The sequence below is a fragment of the Panicum virgatum genome, chromosome 7K (assembly GCF_016808335.1).
Source record: "Panicum virgatum strain AP13 chromosome 7K, P.virgatum_v5, whole genome shotgun sequence".
Taxonomy (NCBI): domain Eukaryota; kingdom Viridiplantae; phylum Streptophyta; class Magnoliopsida; order Poales; family Poaceae; genus Panicum; species Panicum virgatum.
The window spans coordinates 44715804-44730441 of NC_053142.1; the positions used below are offsets into that span (position 1 = coordinate 44715804).

The 14638-nt window shown below is 45.3% G+C and overlaps 1 long non-coding RNA gene across 1 annotated transcript; it reads left to right on the plus strand.

Annotated features, from left to right (window-relative positions):
• The first annotated feature begins 3042 nt into the window (after positions 1 to 3042).
• Positions 3043 to 3900, plus strand: LOC120643094. The gene is made up of 2 exons (XR_005662847.1): positions 3043 to 3179; positions 3264 to 3900. It is a non-coding gene; the product is annotated as an uncharacterized LOC120643094 (long non-coding RNA).
• The last annotated feature ends 10738 nt before the right edge of the window (positions 3901 to 14638 follow it).

Here is a 14638-nt window from a genome sequence, read left to right on the forward strand (position 1 = left end):
TCGCCAGCGCTGTAAAGAACAGGGAAGGGGGTCGGGGCACGGTGTAAGTGCATCTAGGCCCCAAATGGGTTTTGGTGAATTGAATGACAACTTGATTAAAGGACTAACATGTTTGTTGAAGTTATCATGAGCAGAAATTTATTTGTATATCAATTTATGTACTGACTCATGTATCAAGGAATCAAATAAATGGGAATTATTGTTGAAAGTCAAGCATATTGTGAAGAGAAACTAGAGACAAGTATTCATGCAATGACAAATAAATAGTTTCTATCTATGACTTGACACAAAGAGAGAAATGTATAATCAAAAGTATGATTGCAAAGCAAGGACAAGCATATTACAAAGAACAATAGAAATAAGTGTTCATGCGATGATCAATGATGGTTTCTATTTATGGCTTGGCAAATTAAGGAAGTTCTTTGTCTAAAAGAATCAATGTCTTATGATTACAAGCAAGACAAAGAAATGAAGATATAAGGATGAAAAGTAGAATTCTTTGTTGATGTGCAAAGTTTAACTCAACATGACAAGGGTAAGTGGTGAAGAAACCAACCGAGATGACTAGTGCGAGGGACTAAACAAGCTTTGGTGAAGCGACGGCTTACCATGTGTGCAAATTGCTAAGGTGAAGTTACTAGTATCCGTGGGGTGTTCGAAGTATCATATCTAAGCTTTGTTGTGAGAAGCAATGCAATGCATCAAATATTTTAGTGGAGTGACTTGAGTATCCAAGGACAGAGTTGCAAAATAATTTGGAGCTCTAAGTCACTAGCTCAAGTATGGATTTGCTCAAAAGAATATAATGCAATGTTGGAATCCTGAGTTTGAGAAAGTTAAAGTATGGCAAAGCTGAAGCAATTGAAGGCTCAAGCGGTTGAATTGTATCTTATATTTAATCTTGAGTATAGCTATGTCGTACTATCAAAAGAGATGCAACATTGATTGTTTGACTCGGTCAAAAGTGCTCATAGGACATCCAAGTGAGAATCCTGAGAGAAAACCCCTGCGAACTAATTTTGTGCTACTTGGTTGATCAAGTGTTGACTTGGTGGACCAAATGGAGCACCTAAACTTGGGTTTGGGCTTCTCTGGCCTAGACCGGTCAGACCGGTCTGGGGACCGGTTTGATCGGTCAGGGTGTAACAGCTAGTTAGTTTAAACCGACTAGTCTGGCCGGTATGGGGGACCGGTCTGACCGTTCTGCGCTGACAGAAGCAACGGCTAGTTTTTGTGAGTGGGGTATTTATACCCCTCAGCCCTCTCCTTCGAGGGCTGCTGGTTTCTTGACCTTTTTTGAGCTTTCAGAAGCAATTTCTTGACCAGCTAGCTCTCCCCAACACTCTTTGTGAGTTTGAGCCAACTAGATTGCATATTTTTTGATTGGGTTGAGAGATTGAGCGTGTGTGAGATTGTTGAGCATTGTGAGAGCTGTATTTTGAGCAGCAAGAGAGCAACCATAGCTTGAGCACTCGAGATTCGTCAAAGCTTTGAAGTTTTGCATTTGTTACTCTTGGAGGATTACCTCCTAGACGGCTAGGTGTCGCCGGCTAGCTCCCGACGGTGTGGTGAGCAGTGGCAAGTTTGTGCGGGCGTGATCTTGCCCCTTGGTGGAAGAATTAAGTTAGTGGAAACAAGAAAGTGGTTGAAAGAGACCCAACTCAAGAGATCGAGTTGAAAAAGACTCACGCCCAATGAGTTCCTCAACGGAGACGTAGGATTCACGGTGGTGAATCTGAACTTCGGAAAACAAATTCTTGTATCTCCATTGTGGTTTGCCTCACTACTTTGTGTTCTAGCACTTTGTTTATAATCCTGGTGTGTGCAGGGATTTGCAATATATTTATATTCACCTGCAGGAACACTACACCAAGTTATATTAGTGTTAGAGCTCGAGGAAGGAAGAAACTTTGATATTTGTACAGATTCTGCGTGTGACCGGTCTGACCGGTCACCCCAACCGGTCTGACCGGTTAGTTGTGCTGACTCGCATTCTAAGTGTTAGACCTGTCTGGTCGAGACCGGTCTGACCGGTCTGTGTGCTGACAGCCTATTTTAGTATTTTAATTTGCAAAATTTGTTGAACGCCTATCCACCCCCCTCTAGGTGACATCCGAGGTCTTTTCACACGGAACCCTAAGTTCACCGCCGCCAGAACCCCTCCCACATCCCGATCCGATCCGCAGGAGCGCTTGGCCGACAGGAAGCTCCGCCACCGCGACGACCAACGCCGCCACCGTCACTAGGCAGTGCCGGTGGAGGCCCGAAGACCGCCGGGACCTGCGCCGCCCAGCGCTGCTGCCGGACCCGCTCCTCTCCGACCCGGACTTCCTCGGCGCCGTCGACGCCATGGAGAACCAGAGCTCGAGCTCCACTGTGCCACCTCCTGCGGATGGTCTGCTCCTTCTCAACTCTCTCTCTCTCTCTGTCTTTTGTACTAGACTAGAGACGAACTACTTGGTTCTATACTCAGAACTTGTACCCTGTACCCGATTCATGTGCCTAGACTCGATCCAGTTAGAACCCTAGAGTTTTTTAAACTAACATTGGTTCCCCCTCCCGATGTTCGATGCACTGGAGGAACTCGTCCTCCACTTCCCCTACGCACCCGACCATCTTCATCGGATGCCGGCCACCGCACTCCGCTTCAGCTGTCTCCGCGTGCTGGACATCGACAACTGCACCTTCCGGGCCATCAGTCTCTCGCCGGCCTTCCCCTGCCTGACCTACCTCTCTCTCCGTCGTGTCGGCATCACCGAGGAGCCCCTCCATGGCATGATCTCCAATAGCCCGGGAGAATCGAGCATTTAATGCTCGACACGAATTTTGGCCACAGCTGCCTGTGCCTCTCCCTGCCAAGGCTAAGGTGCCTGGCGGTGTCGGTCACATACTTCGATAGGGTGGAGGAGATTCAGCTGGAGGACATCTTAGATTCTTAGTTGAGGATGCTTCAAGCCTGGAACGGCTTGTGATGCATGAGGCCGAATATGGTCCATCCGTGAGGATTCCTGGACCGACAAAGCTCTTTATGTGAATTGATGCAGGCCATGGTTCCCGTTAGCTTGGCGGATCAGTTCTCCACGGTGACAATATTAGCGCTAGACATGCCTCAGCTGAAGTTGAAGGTTGTCATTGGGTATTTAGCATGTTTTCCGTGCTTGGAGAAGCTCCATGTTAAGGTGCTGCTTGCAAATCCATTTGTGCATTTCGGCTGTCAGATTTCTTCATTCAATTCTTGTCTAATATATTGTTTTCAATTTTAGTTGCTGATGTATACATGGAATAGTTATAAGTGTGCCCTGCGCTGGGATCCATCTTGTCCTATCGAGTGCCTTAACCGAAGTCTGAAGACCATCGTGCTGCAAGCATATGGAGGGCGAAGAACACATGTTGAATTCGCCAAGTTTTTTTTATCAAAAGAGCAAGGGTCCTAGAGGTCATGAAATTCTGTTTCATTGGAGCGTACACAACAAGATGGCATCAAAAACAGCATAGGAAGCTCAATATAAACAGCAGGGCTTCAAGGCGTGCTAAATTTCTTTTTGTGGACCAGTGTGCTTTGCCCTCAAGGTTTTGGATGGATAAGTGCTTCTCAAGGAAAGACCCCTTCAAAGAAACTGTGATTGGTGATTGTATCTGTATCGCTGTGTTCCATACTTCCATTCTTCCTGGTGATCATGTTTCTTCCAGATATTTTTTTTCCTCGGAAGAAACATCTGGATTACTTTTTACAAACCTATTTCTCTATCAATTGATGAGACTAGAAAACACACTCCATCCGATCACAAATTTGACTTTCTATTTCTCTATTGCTATTTCAAGTGGAAAAAGATATGCTAGCTTGTTGTAAATTTACTTTTGAATCGCAAACCTATTTGCATTTTTACCTATTAATGGTCAGAGCTAAAACTTCTTTTATTTGTGATGTGAGTAATCTACTTGGAATGGCCCATATAGCCTAGAATGAGTAAAATGGGAAGGGTTCCGTTCAACCAAGGGTCTGTTAATGCCAACTACCTTTTGGCCATAATTAAAACCAGAGGGTTTCTCAATTCAAAATTCTTGTTCTAATTGGCACCTTCTCATTTTCAAACTCTTCCATATGAAACTTTTGAATTTAAACATTGCATAGATGAAATAAACTTGTTTGGGAGGAGGCAGTGTGAACCTTAGCATAAGAGTAGGTAATGCATGCATTACAGTACATGAAAAATTTAAATATTGGAAGTGGAACCTAGATCGAATCTCTTTCTTTTTCTTTTGAAGAAACCGGCAGGAGCACTGCCAAATCATTTAAGGAGGAGAAGCAGAGTTTTACAAAAGTCTAAAAAGATATTACATAAAACAGAAAACACGCAAACTCATCAAAGGTAAGAATAACAATAGGAACTATATGACGCTCGGGGCTCTCAAGGCTGCTTGTCGCAGGCCCAACTCCTCTAGAATGCAGCCGAATACCAACGGAGCTATCATCGATTTCCCTTCAAAAACTCTTCTATTCCGTTCCTTCCAAATGTTCCATGCAGTGTACATGAGCAGGGCTGCTACATGTCTCCGCTGTTCTTGAGGTATCAGCTGCAAGGAAGACATCCACCATGCTTCGATATCAACTCCTCTTTCTGGTGTCTTCACTACACCATTAGACCAACCCTGCATCAGAAACCAAACTTCTTGTGCAAACACACAATGAAGACAAAGGTGAGTTGCGGTCTCTGGTTGTTGGTCACACAAAGGGCAGTTTGGATCACACAGTCAAGCCCTCTTGATAAGTTTGTCTGCAGTGAGAATGTTAGACTGAACTAAAAGCTAGGCAAAGAACTTGTGCTTCTCCTCAGCATGTGCTTTCCAGATGTTGCTAGCCTTGAAACTGCAATAAGAACCATTAAATTGTGCCAAATAGGCGGACTTGGAAGAATGGGAGCCATTAGCTATCCAACGCCAAAAGAGTTGATCTTCTTGATCATTCAAAGAAACTTGCAGCACCAAGTCCCAAGGTATCACAAACTCGGCCATCTCTTCGACCGAACACATGCGCCATAGCCCCCTAGTCCAGGACTGATATTGTAACTCTTCATTCACTTTTCTATTCTTCCTCCAAGCCAGCTTGTAGAGCCCTGGCGCGATGTCCATTGGCGCCCTGCCATTAAGCCAAGAAGACTTCCAGAAATATGCTTTGTTACCATCACCAATAGTAACTACTATACTTGCTCTGAAGAGTTGGCGATCAATTGAGTCACAAGGCACCTCAGTACCCACCCAAGGTTGGTCCGGTTCGGCCCATTCTACCCAAAGTCATCTCAATCGTAAGGCCCTGTTGAACAACTCCAAGTCCAGAATACCAAGCCCACCAAATTTTTTTGGGCGGCTTGTTTTGGTCCAACGTACCAGGCAGTGTCCCCCATTCGTATCCGCAGCCAATTTCGTCGAACTCTATCAATCTGCTTTAAGGCCCACATTTTCAAAGAAAAAACCGGATCGAATCTCTTTCTCAAGGAGAAGGAAACCCCACGGTTGCAGACTTGAACGGTTCAACAGACAAGGCCCAAAAATTTGAGCTATGAAAAGAGTACTCTATAATCGAGTAGCATCAAATTGAACTTGTGCTTACATGCTCTAACTCGGAATGAAAGCGCAAATTTACGAAGTCCTAACTCCCCATAAGGAAATACCTTAGCACATCAAACTTATCCACACTGCAGCTGTTCAATGCAGGATTTGTTCAACTTTACCACCACATCGGAAAACACCCGCCAAAATGCATCGACGTCGATGGATCGCCACTACTCAACTTAAATCTAAGCCTAAAGCAGCTTCACTCAACTAGACGCAGGCAGCCTAGTGCATCGCAAATGTCATCAGCAGCTTCGTGTCTGCAGTTGAAATCTGAATCAGCTGCGTCTGCAGTCCATCCATGCCCAGCGCGGCACAGAGGAATGGGGGAAGAAGCGACGCCCGCGCCGCCATCCCAGTTGAAGAAGCAGCCACGATCCACGGCGTCCAGGACCAGCTCCTCCCAGATGGAGCCGCTGCCGCGCAAGGTCGCGGCGTTGCCCAGGATCCAGAGGCAGTGCCTGCAACAAGAACAAACCTGAATGCAAGGCATCGAGAACAGCTCAGCGCAAATGATGGGTTCAGACTGTTCAGTTCAGTCGCTGTCTGTCTCGTTTGTTTTCGGTCTGAAACCACGGCGGCGTACCTTGCCCTCGTCGGAGCGACGTTGGTGCGTCGGACATTGGACAGGAAGCCAATGAATCCGGCACCATTGGACCTGACGGTTGATAGGATGATGACATCTTCCTCGCTACCTTGGAACCCATCCACAGAGTTGACGCGCAGGGTAAGGGGAAGCATGGATTTCTCGTCCCCTATCTGCTGCTGAATTGCCTCCACCTGAGCAGCGTATGGGCAAATGACGCCAACTGAAACTCCTAGCTGACTGCTGGTACAAGCTGCATACATGACCAAGAGATGAAAATGGATGGCACGAACTGTAATAAGTAGTGGCCGTTGATCTATCCATTTCAGCTACATTTTTTCAAATGTAAGAATGGAAAAAAAATCATGAAAGAAGCCAGGGAAAAGTTACCTTTTTTGAGAGCATGCAGTATCTCCAATATGACAGCTAGCTCGGCCATGCTGCGCTTGCTCCGGCCGGGATCTTCCAGTCCATCAATGTTGATTTTTTTTTCGATTTATCAAATATATATGCCGATTTTTTTTTTTTGCAAAAATGTCATCCGGCCGCCGGTTCATCCGGCGGAAGGTAAGTACCGCCGGATGAACCGGCGGTAAGTTTGTTGGCCCACGGCCCATGTAACATACCGTCGGATGAACTGGCGGTAGGCGCTACAGCCGGCTATAGTCGCGCTGTAGCCGGACTGTAGACCGATACTGGCTATCGCCGTTTCAAATGGCGGTAGGTCCTCCCATAATTTTTTTAATTATTTTGTATGCTTTCTGGGCTGTAATTATTTGTTTAATTATTTTATAGGCTCTCTGTGCTGTAATTATTTTCTTTACACTTAGAGATATTTCAAAAAACAATAGAGACAGCAGAGGTGATGGAAATACTTTTTTAAAATCTAATACAAATTAGATTTAACTCTAGGAGAATGTGAAAATATATTTTCATAACATATTATCATGAGCTCCAATTATAATTTAGATGTCCTGTCACCTTGCATCAGATTTTTCTGCACCCCCACTCGTTTACTATGTGGATGTGATGGTACGTCAATTGACAGCTGTGCGCTTTTCAAGTTGCGTGAACCATTCCTATAGACCAAATACCTCCATCTATAAATAGGGACATCACCCCATCTCATACGAAATCACTAGACATCCCCGCACTACCACCATGTCTTCCTCTGGTTCTACCTACATTCCGTGGAATAAAATTAGAGAACCTGTGCCTCAAGGAGTGCAGGTTCCAATGTGCTTCTGCGGTTCGTTGTACAAGCTGGTGGAATCCAAAGTTTTGGGCGATGACTTCGGCAAGAGGTTCTTCATGTGTGACAACTACGAGTACGATCCGCCAAAGCGCTACGGCAAGAACAAACCGAAGGTATCACCTCGCACTATCTAGTTTGCGCCTTCAGAGTACAGTAAGTTAAATCTAACTCGACTTGGCAATAGAGTCCACCACCTTTTGTGATTTCATACAGTGGCTGGACACGGAGCAATCAACCGAAGCTAAAGAACACGTTGAACGCGAAGCAAGGTGGGCTGCGGAAAGGTGGCAGCGAATGCTGCAATAGGAAAAAATGGAGGAGAAGCGCAAGAAAGATAAAGAAGAGATCCAGAAGAGGTTCGCAGATGTGGAACGTCGGCAGGCGGAGGAGCGTGAAGCTGATAGGGAGAGGAAGCGAGAGAGGGCCTGCCGTGCGAAGGAAGCGGGGCACGAGGCTATTGGAAAGATGAAATATCCTCGGTGCACTCAGTAGATCACTATCATTTAATGTCCGAATTTCATATTCCATAAGGCATGTTAGGTCTAGATGGAACACGATGTTAGCATGTTCCATGTACATGCCAGTGCAATTGTTTATGTAATTTCAATGTCTAATTAATCTGCATTGTGTACTTTCTACTACAAGTACCCGTTTCATAAAACATGAGCTACAACTAGACTTTTCAGAAGTATTGGTGTACAAGTAAACTTTTCATACCGACGTGATGACAACTCCATGAGGTTATGTCGGCCACTACACACAATAAAAACAAACAAAACAATCACCCTGCATACATTAAACACAAATAAAGTAGTGGTCCACACAATTGAACACACACAACACATGACATGGCATGTCAGGACCTGTTGCAAGCTACGGTAACGAGGTCCAAACATAAACCTAACATGCCTTAGGTAATTCCAACAAACAACATTACATAAACAGGCGGAAAAGGCTGCCGAAAATAAACACGCAACATATTTGCCGGGTAGCTACATTATTTATTCAGACAGAGCAGTACAACATCAACCATTCACGGGCAGTACCCTTATCACGTCCCGCCCTGTCTGCTTTCGCACGCTCGCATTTGCGTACATCTTCATGCACCTTCTTCAACCACTCTATATATTGCTGATCACGACGAGTGATCCACGTGTCAATCCACTCATGGAAATGACACCAGATTACTGTCGCAAACAAGAAACAATACAAAATTATAAAAAAATAATAAAATATATTTACAAATTAATCTATACCTGTGATGTTGCACCTCTTTTTTGGAATTCCTCGATATTCTTGCAACACCAATACCTCTGGCCAAAAGTCTCGTAATCACGAGATATGTTCGGAACACAACGCATCTGGCAATAGCAATCGGGTGGCTCTACACCTTTAGGCCATACCTTGCAATCTGTAATACATCTATTGGGATCGTTAGAAGAGGATCCTAAATTAGCCTCCATTTCCCGACTGAAAGCTGCCCGGGAGAATGAGGAGCTCATAGCTGTTTGTTTCGACTAACTAAAAATATATGGAACTTGAATTGTAAGTCTGTGCTCTCGGCAACCACATGGTCGCCTTTTATACACGCAAGACTGCCTCATGACCCGGTTCACGTGGTACTCCTCGACATGGATGTCGTAAAGGATCGGCTTCCTCGTCATCCAGTACTCGTGGTCTCGCAGGCATAAGGAAGAAAGACCGCTCGGTGCCCGGGCGTAAATGTCGGCTGGAGTGTACGGAATCCACCTCACGTCCGTGTCCACAAGAGCGTCAAACTGTCCCACGAAGTCGTGGTATGACTTCTCGTCTGCACGCCGACCCAAGAAGGCTGCATAACAAAAAAAATGTTAACCACTAAATTGTACATTTCTAAAGGCATGTAACAATAAGTAAAACAAACAATATAACGTACCCGTCTGAGGCACCACAAAGATCCCATCGTAGGTCTGTCGACGTCGTCGTGGTCGTGGGACAGCTGGACGTATGGCTCGAAGTCCATCTCTGGCCTACCGACGGGGAAGCGCTCGTACGACCAGAGCTGTAACAGTAGAGGACACCCAACAAAGATGGGCTCCTCTGCTGATACCTTCGTCACGCCCGTGGAAAGGACCCTGTAAGTCGCAGCCAAAATGGCAGAAGCCCAACTGAACTGTGGGACCTCGTGAAGTAGAGCATCAGCTATCGACCTTGCCAAAGGAATGAGCTGTTTGGGGGCATGAGTCACCCTGGGAGCGGCAGAACATGACCCAGCCGAACAGCCACAGTAAGTAGGCCTCCAAGTGTCTAGCAACCGTAAAGTCGTCTGCGTCTGCCCTCATGTAGTCCGTCTTGAAAATGGTACGAGTCGTCAATGCAAATACGTAGGAACGTAAGTACGAAAATATTCAACATTTAAGTACTCACACTGAACTGTAGGAGCCACCTCTTTGTCGGTCCGTGTCCGTGGTTCGTAGGCAAGGGCCAGTACGACAACGTTAGCTCGTTGCGCTGAACCCCGTCGAACCGAGCCAAAAGGTCGTCGTGCCACGAGAGTCCCACGTCCTCTGCACCCACTGCTCGTCCAGCACACGGCAAGCCTAGAAGCATCGCCACGTCCTGAAGAGTAGGAGTCATCTCACCGACCGGGAGGTGAAATGTGTGCGTCTCCGGACGCCAACGGTCGAGAAGTGCCGCAAGGAGGGACATGTCGAACTGAAACCGTGGAGCCCTGTCCCTAGGTCGACATGCAGGGTCGGTCATATCTCCCTCCACAAGTCGCGCAATCGGGAGAAGACCCGAAGCGCGTAGCCTGTATCGCGAAAATGAAACATCAAGTTAGAACAAACGGTTACGGAAACAATGAAAATATGTGACAAATGTAACCCGTACCTAGGAACCCAGCGACGGTGTATCGGCATCGTCGACATGGGCACAGGGCACACGAGCCCGAAACGTCCCAAAGCTTATGCCACGGACCACAGATATGTACGACCGGTGGCGCTTGTCGACGAGAGCATGAAGCAACTCAGGGGTGGCTCCTTCCTCGTGCGCCATACCTGCATAATAGGATTTATCAAAAAGAAATTCAGAACATAAATAAGAATATTAAGCGTAATAACATTAAATAATACAATAAATACTAAATGAAGAGTAACGTAGTAAACTAATAAATGATGCACAACAAATTACATATCATATAACTTCAATTTCAACAAAGTTCAACATACGATTGCGACACACATTACAACAAATATTCGTACGCCAAGACGAAATAAGTTTATGACATAGTAGTTCTTAACATTACATAATTTAACATCGCACATGATTCAATAGCGAATCACACAGATGACAATTGTCATCGATCACACAAGTCCATCGTTGTTCGGACGGCGGCCACGACGACTCGTTGCCTGCGTTGCCGGATTTGGAGTAGCTTCAGATGGGCCCGCTCCATCTGTGCGGCCACCATAACTCAATGACGTACAATCTTTGTACGTATGACCCGTCTCATGGCACTTCGAGCAGAGACGCACGTCTCGACCAGCCTCCGATCGATCCATGTTATTCCGAATGTGTTTCTTTTTGCGTCGGCCCACCCCTTGAAACATTTCTGGATCTGGATCCGGAATGTAAGTTGCATTGTGTCCAGAATCAGTTATGAAGTCTCCCAGGATGCGGAACCCATAAATCTCGTGCCTCCAAATCATCAAAATGGTTTCCTTCATGAAGTAATTTGAGACATATATACGAGGCTGTAGTCCACCAGCTTCAAAACAGGCAGCAATGACATGTGTGCACGGCAGGTGCAGCAGCTTTGGCTTATGACATGACAAATACAAGCATCGGGACGGAGAACACACTCCTGCACATGCTTCTCACGCCGGCCCCCCATTCGGGCTTTGTCCCTACACATCACCTCGTACCGACGTTCCATAGAGCCAACTAGAGTCACCCGGTGTAAACGGGCCTTTTTAAAAACTGCCTCCATATACTCCGTAATCTTGTATCCGTAAACTTTGCGATTATCGACCATATCCTTCTGTGCCACAGCATAACGGTCTCTAAAGTACTCGCAAGTGCGATACAAGAAGAACTCGACGATCCCAACAAGTGGCAATGATCTTACACCACGCAGCACCCAATTATATACCTCGGCTGGGTTCGTAGTCATTAAACCGTACCTAGCACCTTCTTCATCAAATAGTAAAGCCCATTTCTCTTTTGGTTCATGCTCAATCCACTCCGAGAATGTCTTAATTGTCCTTCTCCTTTTGCGCTTGACATTCGGACCGTCCAAGCCCACGTCTTCAAGTGAGACCTGGTCGTCCTCCTTTTTATTGACAGGTCTCTTCGCTAGCTCGGCCGTTTGTTTTTTGTCAGCTCATCCAACTTTTTCCATATGAAGTTGAATTTCCTTTCCTGATTCTGGCTGCATAACCGCTTAAATAGCTTCATAAGGGTTTTGTTCTTGAATTGGCTATGAAAGTTTGCCCCCATATGCCTCATGCACCACCTACTCTTTAGGTCCGGCCAAAGTACAGTCCTACGACGCTCAGTAGAACCATTCTGTATGTCATCAATTGCTTGTAATATACCCTTATGCCAATCATGAATTAAACACACATTCTCTACATCTTTGACAATCATCTGCTTGACCCTCTACAAAAACCAATACCAAGTATCCCCTTATTCTTTCTCCACGAAGGCAATTGCCAAAGGCAACAATTGCCTGTTGCCATCAGCTGCAACAGCTGTGAGGATTGTGCCTTTATACCTTCCTATCAAAAATGTCCCATCTATGCAAATGACTGGCCGGCAGTGTGGAAACGCCTCAATGCAAGCGCCCAAGGCCAAGAACCACCGTTGGAGTACCTGCTTTCCAGGTTTCTGGGCACATGGATACGTTTTCAAGTCGTAGTAGCTACCAGAATTTCTAAGGCATATCGTGTGCAGCAGTGCCGGGATATTGTGATACGAAGCTTCATACGTCCCCTACCTCATCTCCAGCGCTTTCTGCTTCGCTTTGTAAGCTTTGTTGTAGCTAATTTTATATTTAAACTCCTCCTCAACAGCACAAATAATTGATTTAGGTTCATAACTAGGATTGTCCATGATCAAAGGGTACATGTAGTTAGCTATAAAACCTGCACTGAGGTTCCGGTGTTGTGGTTCTAGTTGCTCCAGTAGACATGTGTGCTCCACAACTTTTATGACCTCCCAGAAATCCTGCCACTTGCCCATAGAAGCGTACACCCTGAAAGGGCATTCGCTTCTCTCACAACGCACGTCATATGTTCTCGGACTGCTCTTGACAACTTTGAACTGTCTTTGCAAAGAGAGAGTGGACCAACATTTTATAGCTTCCTTCATATTGTCACTGTTGGCATACACCGAACCGATGCATACCTCATTTTGCCTGTACTCCCAAGGGACCGCTTCACCTTCATTTACACTTAATTTTTAAAAATCATACCCGGACCAGTTGTGTGGGACATGATAATCATCATCATCATCATCATCCGAGGAATCATCATTCATTGCATTGTGCTGTTGTTCACCCTCTCTCTGAAACTCTTCAACTATTTCTGTAATGTTTTCCCCTTCATCAGCCTGACCAGTTGCTTGACGAGGTTCGTGTGCACCATGTCTATCATCTTCTACAATCTCGAGTTCATCACCTTCTTCATGAGGTTCATGCATCGTCTCGGTATCTTTCGATATTATATATCCCTGCCTTTCATGATCCCCACCCGCTTCAGTACTAAAACTAATCTTCTCGAATGCTTGAACAAATAACACAAGCGGTAAGCCTCTGCTACTACTTATATTGACATAATTCCTCCAGTTTTGCGTCCCTTCAAGCGGCAATAGCTCCCAAAACACTGGTTCCCTTCGACTGACCACTGCCATGACAGAGATCTCATGTTCATCTCGATTAAGGCCGAAAGCCTTAAATAGCCAATTGGATATTGAAATCCAAGTCCTCTCTCTAGCTCGGGGTATTTTTTTGTGATCGAGCTATACTCTGACAAATCTACCCCTTCAAGACCATATCTAACTTCTACTGACCCATAGAACACTTGAAAATACAAATCATCTGACATGCCTGCCAACATTTACGACAATAATTACTCGTCCTTACAATTTAATCAACGCCAGTAATTATTTCTGTTATTTTGTAATGTCAAATTCAGACCACAATTTAAATATTAATAATATTTTCTACACAGATGTCGACATACGTCGATCCTACCAATTTTTCATATTTCAATTAAACAAGCACTGTATGTGACTCAGTTATATTGTATTGATGACCATTCCAATATTGATAGCATTTTTTATCATCAATTATAATTGTAAATCGAGTAATGGGACATAATTAATTTTTAGGTCTATCTTAATTTGTTCTCTACAATTTCTATAACCAACTTATATTTCTAGGTTTTGTATCTAACATAATATAAATTACTAATATTTCTATGCGACTAATATGTCTATTTCAAGTCATTAATATATATATATAAACTAATATTTGTATTTAAACTAATATTTTTAATTTCATGTACTACAATTTATATCTAAAATAATTATATCCAAACCAATAGTATTCATTAAAACTATTTCTACACCCAATACTCTACACATGCATATATTTCCTAGTACCAGGCTACCTACTATTATTCATAAAACCAGATTTTAAAGTGTACCTAAGACAAAACACGCCGGCCCTCGCTTCTTTCTCACGCAGGGGCGGGCGGGCGACCAAGGCGCGCCCGGCCTGGGCGAGCGGCGCCGCGCAGCGGCGAGCGGGGGACCGCCGGCGCGCAGGGGAGCGGGCGACGCGGGCGAGCGGAGGAGCGTGGCGGCACTGGAAGTGCGAGCAGAGGCGCTGGCCGAGCACGGCCTCTTTAAGAGGGGTCCTTCCGCCGGTTGGTTCGGCGGTAGCAGCCTACCGCCGGATCATCCGGCGGTAAGGCTCAAAAACCGCCGTTTCAACCGGCGGTAGGTTCCCGGCCCACCATGGCCCACCGACCCGGCCACCTACCGCCGATTGAAACGGCGGTATGAACCTACCGCCGGTCCATCCGGCGGTACCTACCTTCAGCCGGATGAACTGGCGGCTGGGTGATATTTTTACAAAAAAAAATCGCCGTATATTTTTGATAAATCGAAAAAAAAATATAAAAATTAAGAAATTCATCAAT